Below are 8,983 nucleotides of genomic sequence, written 5' to 3' on the forward strand. Positions count from 1 at the left end.
AGCGTTGTGACTGGGAATAAAGGCAAGAACAGGACTGTTCCTCCCACACCCCTGGGGGAGCCTCTTCCTTGCTTTGGCCACTGGCTTCAGGGCCACTGAGCCGTCCATATCCTGGCTCTGGAAATGAGCCAGGATCCGGGTCAGAACAACCAGCACAGGTGGTAGGACTGAGCAGAGGTACCAAGAGCTGTGAGGGTCCATGTCCACTTCTCTCACCTGTGCAGAGAGGAGCGGTCCTGAATCACGTGACGGGGGCCACAGGGGCATTCCCAAGGGTCCCAGGAAAGGGCTCAGGGCCCAACATTCATCCCAGAACGAGGCTGTTGCAAAGACACTGTGCAGAATCCAATTCAATTAGGGAGAAACCCACCCAATGATGAACAGCTCCAAGATATGAAAACAGAGCATTCAAAAGCACAATGGACACAGTGATTGTTTCCTTTATTCAAGTCAGGAACAATGCGACATCTCACTCAGGCACAAGCTGATTATCACATGAGTCAAAACTCTGAGGAACAAACATAATTCAGATGCAAACCTGATTTGGGGAAACAAAGCCCGTCCAGTCCTTGTCAAGTTAGGACAACAATGACGCAGAAACGCTGAGCTTTGCAAGGAGGGGCTTTCTGGGAGTACCCAGGTCCTCCACTGTTCCGTCCAAGGTCTTTGCACATTGATCTGCTCTCCAAAGGTCAAGGAGTAAGCAGTTAGAAGAATCAGTCAGTCTTCAGAGCAGTATGAAGAGGAAATCAGCCTGGGGGACACATAGTTCATAAGTGGGGGCAGTCAGCTGTCTGGAGCACCCCGTGGGACTCTGAGGGTTTTTTTTTTTTTTTTTTATTGAGCTCTAACCTACATCTAGTAAAGTGTCAAATCTGAAGTTAGTGAAACTTCAGCTCAGTGAGACTTCACACACACACACACACACACACACACACACACACACGGGCACACACGGAAGTATGCGTGCATTTGAGCACCGCCTCCGGAGATGTGGCTCCCTCGGGCACTCCCCAGGACTCCTGCCTCCAAGGGTGACCGGTGTTCACCGAAGTTTTCTCTTGTTTGTTTGTTTGTTTTAACTTCATATAAATAGAATATGACATATGCATTTTTTTGGTTCAGACTTCTTTGTTCAGATTCGTGTGTAAGACTCCCCCATGTCGGCGTGAGCATCTGTACTCGGTGTTTTTCCAGTGGTGGAATATTCTGTTGAGTGAGCCCTGCACAACTGTGTGTCCGCTCTCCCAGGGACGTGCGTTCGCGTTGTTTCCAGCTGGGGTTTGGCATGAATAAAGCCGCTGTGACCATTCCCAGGGATGTCTTTGGTGGACGAAGCTCTCCCTTCCGTCAGGTGCATGACAGGGCTGGCATTGCTGGGTCCACAGGACACAGGTACATGTGGCTTTAGCAGGTGCTGCCCGAGAGCTCCCTGCAGGAGTTAGACCTGGTTGTACCCCCTCAGCAGAGGAGGCTGCAGGTGCTCCCCGTCCTCAGCAGCACCGGGCACTGAAGGGCTCTCTCACTGCGGTGACTCTGGAGGGTCACTTGGAATGAGGGCTCAGACTCGAGCCTGACTTCAGAGCTCCCCTCACCGGGCTGGCGGGAGGCAGCCTTTCCTCCAGCACCTGGAGAGGCAGGGGTGGGAGACGGAGGTGGTGTGGGTGTTCGGCCCGCCCCACATGCAGGCGAGATGGAAAATGAAACCTGAGAAAACCTGCCTACCTCCTTTTTTTTTCTTCCTTCCTTCCATGAAAGTTTACTGAGCACCTACAGCACGGGGGCCACAGCTGTGAAGCGAACAGACAAAAATCCACCCCCTCAGGGAGCTCGCACTAGTGAAGAGAGACAGACCACAAACACAACTGAATGGGTGCTATACGCTCTCACATCTGTGGGGCCTTTCCCAGCACGAGGAAGCTGTCCAATCCAGAGGGGCGCACTGTGGAAACGCTCTCGCCTGCCCCTCATTAGCTCTGCTCCCTCGATGTGCCTTTATCCATTTGCTTTCTGAAAAGGTGATCTCAACACTCTTCTTGATGTAGGTCCTCTCTGTGGGGGTGGGCGGGAATAAGTATATAATGGAGTACATTACAAGGACTGAGTCTACAGATACAACAATGCAGAGAGGGGACCAGTGAGGGCTGGGTGGCTACAATCTCAGATCGAGTGGCCAGGCAAGGTGTCACTGAAAATGTGACCTTGAGTCAAGACCTGAAGGAAATGAGGCAGATATCTGGGAGAAGAACGTCCAAGACAGAGGAAGCAACAAGTGCAAATGTCCTGGGGCGGGGGGATGTCCCCAGCCTGGTGATGGAGCTGGGAGAGGCCGGTGTGGCTTGCAAAGCTAGAGAGAAGGAGAGCAGCCGGAGATGACTGAGAGGACTGGGAGATGAAGCAGGACCTGGTTTGTTGTGGGGACTGTGGGTAGCAGGAGCTGTTTCCAAGTGTAAAGTTGGAGACCGAATGAGTGATTGTGCAGGAGGGAATAGAGCCAGGGGGAACCTGGGCTGAGGGACTAGAGCCCCACAGGAGAGAAAGGACATGCGGGCAGCAGAGGTGAAGGAGGAGCAGCCGGCCAGGGGAGGAGGGCTGGGACAGTGTAGCAGAGGTGGGCATAAGGGAGCAGCCTGCCAGATGCTGCCTAGGGGGCGGTCAGGGGGCAGAAGGACTGAGAACCAGCCTGTGTTCAGTAACACGGATTTCATGTGCAGTGTTGCCCACAAGGTGGCCACCGTGATCAGAGACCATTTAGTGGGGTGGTGGAAACAGGGGACTACTGGAAAGCACCCAGAGAACAGGAGCTAAACTGGCGAAGTCATTTGAGGAATTTCACTGCAAAGGACAAGAGAGAAATGGAGCAGTGGCTGGAGATGGAAAAGTTGCTTTTTAAACAACTTTACTGGGATATAATTCACATCATACAAAATCCACCCACCCTTTAAAGTTTGCAGTTCTGGGATTGCTAGTGTATTTGCACAATTGTGCACCCATCCCACTCTCTAATTCCAGGGGATTTTCACCACCCCAGAGAGAAACCCCACATCCATGAGAATTCACTGCCCATTCTCCCCTCCCCTAGCCCCTGACCACCACCCGTCTGCCTTCAGTCTCTATGGATTTGCCTATTCTGACATTTCATACAAGTGCAGTCCTTTACTGTGTGATCTTTCGTGACTGACTTCTTCCACTTAGCATCTCTCCAAGTTTGTCCATGTAGTACCATGTATCCGTATATAATTCCTTTTTATTTCTGAAAAATATCCAGTTGCATATTATATACAGTGTATCAACCACATCCTGTTTATCCATTCTTCAGATGATGGGCACCTAGATTGTGAACACCTTTCAGCTGTTACAAAAAATGCTGCTAACAGATGTTCATATACAAGGTTTTGTGCAGACATGTTTTCAGTTCTCTGGAGCACGGACCTAGGACTGGACTTGCTGGGGCATATGGCAACTCTATGTTTAATATTTTGAGGAACTGCTGAACTGTTTTCCAAAGAGACTGCACCATTTTACGTACCCACCAACAACATATAAAAGTTCCAATTTCTTCCCAACCTCACCAACACTTACACTTTCTTTTGCATTTAGCCATCAGTGTGGGGGAGAAGCAGCACCACACTGTGGTTTTGATGATCATGATGTTGAGCACCTTCTCGTGTGCTTATCGGCCATCTGAATATCATTTTTGGAGAAATATCTATGCAAATCCTTTGACCGTTTTTAAATTGGATTGTGTGTCTCTTTACTGTGAGAGTTCTTTATATAGTCTAGAAACTAGTTCCTTATCAGATACATGACTCTTTTCTCCCATCGTGTCTGTGTGTGTGTGTTTCACTTTCTTGGTTGTGAAGCACAAGTTTTTAATCTTTTTTTTTTTTTAAAGATTTTTTTATTTATTTATTTGACAGAGAGAGATACAAGTAGGCAGAGAGAGTGAGAAGGAAGCAGGTTCCCTGCCGAGCAGAGAGCCCGATGCGGGACTCGATCCCAGGACCCTGAGATCATGACCCGAGCCGAAGGCAGTGGCCTAAACCACTGAGCCACCCAGGCGCCCCACAAGTTTTTAATCTTGATGTAGTCCCATTTGTCAAATTTTTTGGTCATTCGTGTTTTTGTGTCATATCTGGGAAACCATTGTTTCATACAAGGTCATAAAGAGTTATCCCATGTTTTCATCTAAGAAACAATCTATTTTGAGTTGATTTTTTATATGGTATAACATAGGGGGTTGTCCAACTTCACTTTTTTCCATGTGGTTATACATACCTGTCCCAGAACCATCTGTTGAAAAGACAATTACTCCCTGCGGAATTATCCTGATAACTTGTTGAAATATTTCTTGTTTTTTCTTTTAAAGACTTTATTTATTTGTTTGACAGAGAGATAGAGAGAGAACACAAGTAGACAGAGCCACAGGCAGAGGTAGAGGGACAAGCAGGCTTTCTGCTGAGCGGGGAGCCCGATGTGGGGCTCTATCACAAATCCTGGGATCATGACCTGAGCTGAAGGCAGCCGCTTAACTGACTGAGCCACCCAGGTGCCCCTCTTGTTTTTTACTGTGGGAGAAATGACCCAGGTGTGTGTGCTGCTGGGCCACACCGTGCACAGATCTGGGAATGGTGATGAAGGGGAAGGAGGAGAATGACTGGAGCAGTGGCCTCCAGAGGGAGAGGGGTGCCCAGTGGACGGGCTGGCATCGTCAAGATCAAGGTCAGTGTGTAGTGCTGACCTTGTAGGAGGTCCTACCTTGTCAGTGTAGGAGAGATGGGCACAGATATCAGCAGTGAACTTTCTCTCCTTTCCGCAGTGACACAAGCACCAAGTCAGCACTGCCGAGAAACAGAGGACAAGGGTTGGGAGCTGGAGGAAGAAGTTAGTGGGAGTGGAAGTAGGCTGGGAAAATGCAGGATACTTGCCAGCAACATTGTAGCCCCCTCTGAGCTTAGCAGTGATGAACTGAAACAGGTGCAGAGGGAGAGAGTGGAAGGATCCAAGGCTCTGAGGCTCTCTGTGCTGGGATATAAGGAGAAAGCTGGTTCTTAGTGGCTGCAGGTAGCAGCTCTCGCCTGACGATGGTCAAGGTCATTCCAAGGAAGAGGTCTTTAGCCATGCAGAGGCCAGCTTGTCCTCTCAACACAGGAAGATGATGCCATCGCCCCCAAATCTAATTAGATAGAGTGGGGAGGGAGGAGTCACCAGTAGTCCTCAACTCCCCCAATGCCCCATCTGTCTCAGTGGGCTTGGGCTGCCACAACAAATACCAAAGACTGGGTACTTAACTAACATGGACTTGTACTTAACAATGGACATTTATTGTTCCCAGTCTGGAGGCTGGGAGCCCCAGAAGAAGTTGCCAGCATGACTGGATTCTGACGGGAGCCCTTGCTTGCGGACAGCTGTCCTCCCACTATGTCCTCACAAGGCAGAGAGAGTGAGTGAGGTCTCTGGTGTCTCTTCTCATAAGGGCACTAATCCCTTCTTAGAGGTCTCCACCATGGCCTCATCGACCCTCATCGCCTCCCAAAGACCCCACATTCAGCACATTAATTTGGGACACACAGTTCAGTCCACACCACCATTCAAGCTGCTCTTGACCTCCAAGAAGCTCAGATGCTGAAGTCCAGAACAGAGAAGGGACAGAAGGAGGTACCCAGCCCTTACAGGGAGATATCCACATCACTGGCAACCAACGTGAAAAATCCTTCATCTTTACACTTTCTATCATGTATCTTACAGAGTTGTCAGACCTGATACGGTTGCCACAGGCCACACGTGGATTGACACGTCGGTAGTCAGAATGGAGATGCACTACAAGTGCAAAACATACGCACCAGGTTCCAAAGACTTCATATTTTTTAAAAAGGGAAAGATCTCAATAATCATTTATATCAATGACATGTTGAAATGATAATATGTTGAGACATTGGGTTAAATAATTAAATGAATTTCATCTGTTTCTTCTTAGTTTTAAAAATGCGGTTACTAGAAAATCTAAAATTACATATGTGGCTCACATTTGTGGCTTGTATGAGATTCTGCTGGAGAGACGCTGGAGAGAGGACCCCACATCAAAAACGGCACCGGCATGGCAGACCCTCCTGCCTCAGTCCATGGGCGCCTGTGCTGCCACCCGCGGATGAGCCTTACAAGTGCCTGTTACCGTGGGGCCATGTCTCCGAGGAGCTAGGGCCCCCGGGGCAGGCTCTGAGGACACAGCCTTGTGGGGTCACAGCTGGAGCCCAGTGCAGGAGGCCTTGGACAGTCCCTGGGAGGCAGCCCCAGGGTGCTGGGGACCAGGCTGGTTCTTGTTTGGTTTAGGGACTTGAAAGTAACACCCATTTTCCAACACTGGCGTCGCCCCAGGCACAAGATGCTGAACCTGGAGATTCTTGGCTGCCTCTGCTTCCTCTGAGCTATGGTCTCATTGCCTGGGAAGCCCGTAGGTCCCCAGCACCTGTTACAATTGGTCCTTCTCTTTATTTCCCATCACATGCACATACATGCTGTATGTGAGTGCCGTCAGGTAAATAATATGTGCGGAGCAGTGTTACTGAACTTCATACACCCATCCCCGTTTACTACTTATTAAAATCGGCCATGATACTGCACAAAGTCAGCTTGACTCTGTCCCGGTTGCTCAGCCCTGGGCTGGCTCCCTTCTCTCCTGCTGCCGTAAACCTCAGTGCTATGACTATCTCTATCTTCTTTCCATTTGAATTATTTTATTGTAGTGTTTCCCTCAAAGTGAAATTAGTTCGCTGGAAAGTATATACAGTTTTATGGTTCCTGTGACTTCTTTTCTTCAAGTCACCCTCCTGGCGGAAGGGTGTGCGTTCTCCAGCCCCGTGCGGTGCGCGCCTGCGCCCCGTGGTGCGCGCCTGTGCTCTGTGCGGTGACTTCCTCCAGCCTTGCCAGTTCGGGGATTGAGCATTTGTTTTTATTTTTACCAATTGATTGTTACGTAACAGACACTGCCTGGGTATTATCCTGGCATTTTCTTAATTTCGGACGAGAATGAGCAACGTCCTTCCGTTAAAATTTACCCAAATTTAAGGAAAGGCCACCATCTTGATAGTCTAGAGAAACCCTTTTTTGCTCCCTGTGCTTACCAGCATTTGGGGAACCCACAGCTGCCCCGAGGCTGCAAGTCAGCCAGCCAGACCCCAGCTTCACCTTCTGACCCACTGCTATCACAGTCAACCATGAAGCCTCCTCCAGCTAATAATCATTTATCTCCTCCAACAAACTGAGAATGCATCAGACAGTCCCCTTACCCTGTGTGGTGTAGATGAATTCCTGGCATTCCTTAGTTGCCATATGCAGATTGTTCAGAATTACACACATTCTGGTTTATCTGCAAGAATGTTTGCAGGAGATGTGGCTGATGTTCCGTTCATGGCTTATTAAAACCTCAGGAAGACCTCAGCCCCCTCCCCAGGGAAACTCATAAAAGGACCTTATGGAGCCGCATCCTGGGCTGGCAGGTGACCCAGGAAGGCAGGGAGGGAAAAGAGAGAGGATGCCCTACTTGCCCACTAGATGGCACCTCGCAATAATTAATGAGGAGAGGACCACAGCCTTCCCAACCTGGAGCCCCACCCCCATCCCTTCCCGCATTGCAACACACCCGTCATGTTTACCTCCAAGTCAGACATCTCAAAACCAGAAAAATAAAAAAGTTCTTTCTACATAAAAAATATACCATCTGCCTGTGAAAAATCTTGCTCATCGCGGTCATGTCAACACCCAAAGCAGGTTAATAACCGGCCCAGAACAGATGGTTTCTTTTTATAATTACTGGGTCCCCCCACCGAGGCTTCCTCCTCAGCTGCCTCCTTGCCCTGCTGGCAGCCCCCTGCTGTTTCCTGCCTACCTTGCTGCCCCCGCTCAGCCAGACACCGCCCTGCCAGCCACAGGGGCCAGCCCTCTGCTCAAACTGGGGCCACCTCCCCCTCTGCTGGGAATCAGCCACAGGGGCCCAGAGGGCTTCAACACCACTTGGGAAGGTGGCCACCAGCAGGCGACCCTGGCCCTGTCACCCCCACTAGCAAAGAAAAACTAATCAAACCAATCTTGGTTTGGTGGGAGTTAGCCACCAAATCAATAAAGGTTTAAGACACTATCATCCTATTTCTTGTTGAGGATGCAGTGAGATGTGTACCCCCAAACCCTGTGTCAGGAGAGTAAGTTATCGACACTCACTGTCTAGAATGAATTTTGACTGAATGTAACAACCTTAACAAATATCACATACTTTTTAATCCAGTACGTTCACTTGGAGGAATCTCTCCAAAAAACTATCAGAGTAGTAGTAGTACAACTTCACTCAGCAAGGCCGGCTCCATCTGACCTGAAACTCCTTAGGAGTTGGGTCAGGGTTTTTCCCAAGAATAAAGGCAGGCTGGCCAGGGGAAGGACTTCAAGTGGACATCAGGGCAGGATCTCCCAAGTAGGACCCTGTGTCCGTGAGTTTCAAGAAAGGTGAATGGGGGGTTGGGGAAAGCCTTACCCATTCATTGCTCATGTGTTGGGCCCAACTCTCCCAGACCCAGGGGACAGGTGGTCCTAGTTCAGAGGTCCTGCCCTGATGTCTGCTGAAGTCCCTCCCTGGCCTTAATCAGGTGTGTTCTCATTCATCCTCAAGTTTTCTCTACACACACAGAGGTGTCAGAACACCAACTCTCCTCAGCGGGTGCCTCCTCCCATACTCCAGGGAGGCCTGTGCTGTTTCCCATCAGAGAGAGCCCTAAGTCGCTATCCTGCCCTGGGGCCTGGGGACCTAGGGTGGCTCGAGCCTGTGCCCACACTGGCAGCACAGAAGGGGCCGAAGCAGGAAAGCTGGTCATGTCTCAGCACTGGTCTTGGGGGGCTTCTGTCATTCTTTAAAGCCACAAATCTTGAACCTTCCCTTGTATGCTGCATGTAAGACCCTGGTGCGAGAGATGCTTTGACACAAAATATGTGAGAAAAG

This window comes from Meles meles, chromosome 19 (genome assembly GCF_922984935.1).
Source record: "Meles meles chromosome 19, mMelMel3.1 paternal haplotype, whole genome shotgun sequence".
Taxonomy (NCBI): Eukaryota; Metazoa; Chordata; class Mammalia; order Carnivora; family Mustelidae; genus Meles; species Meles meles.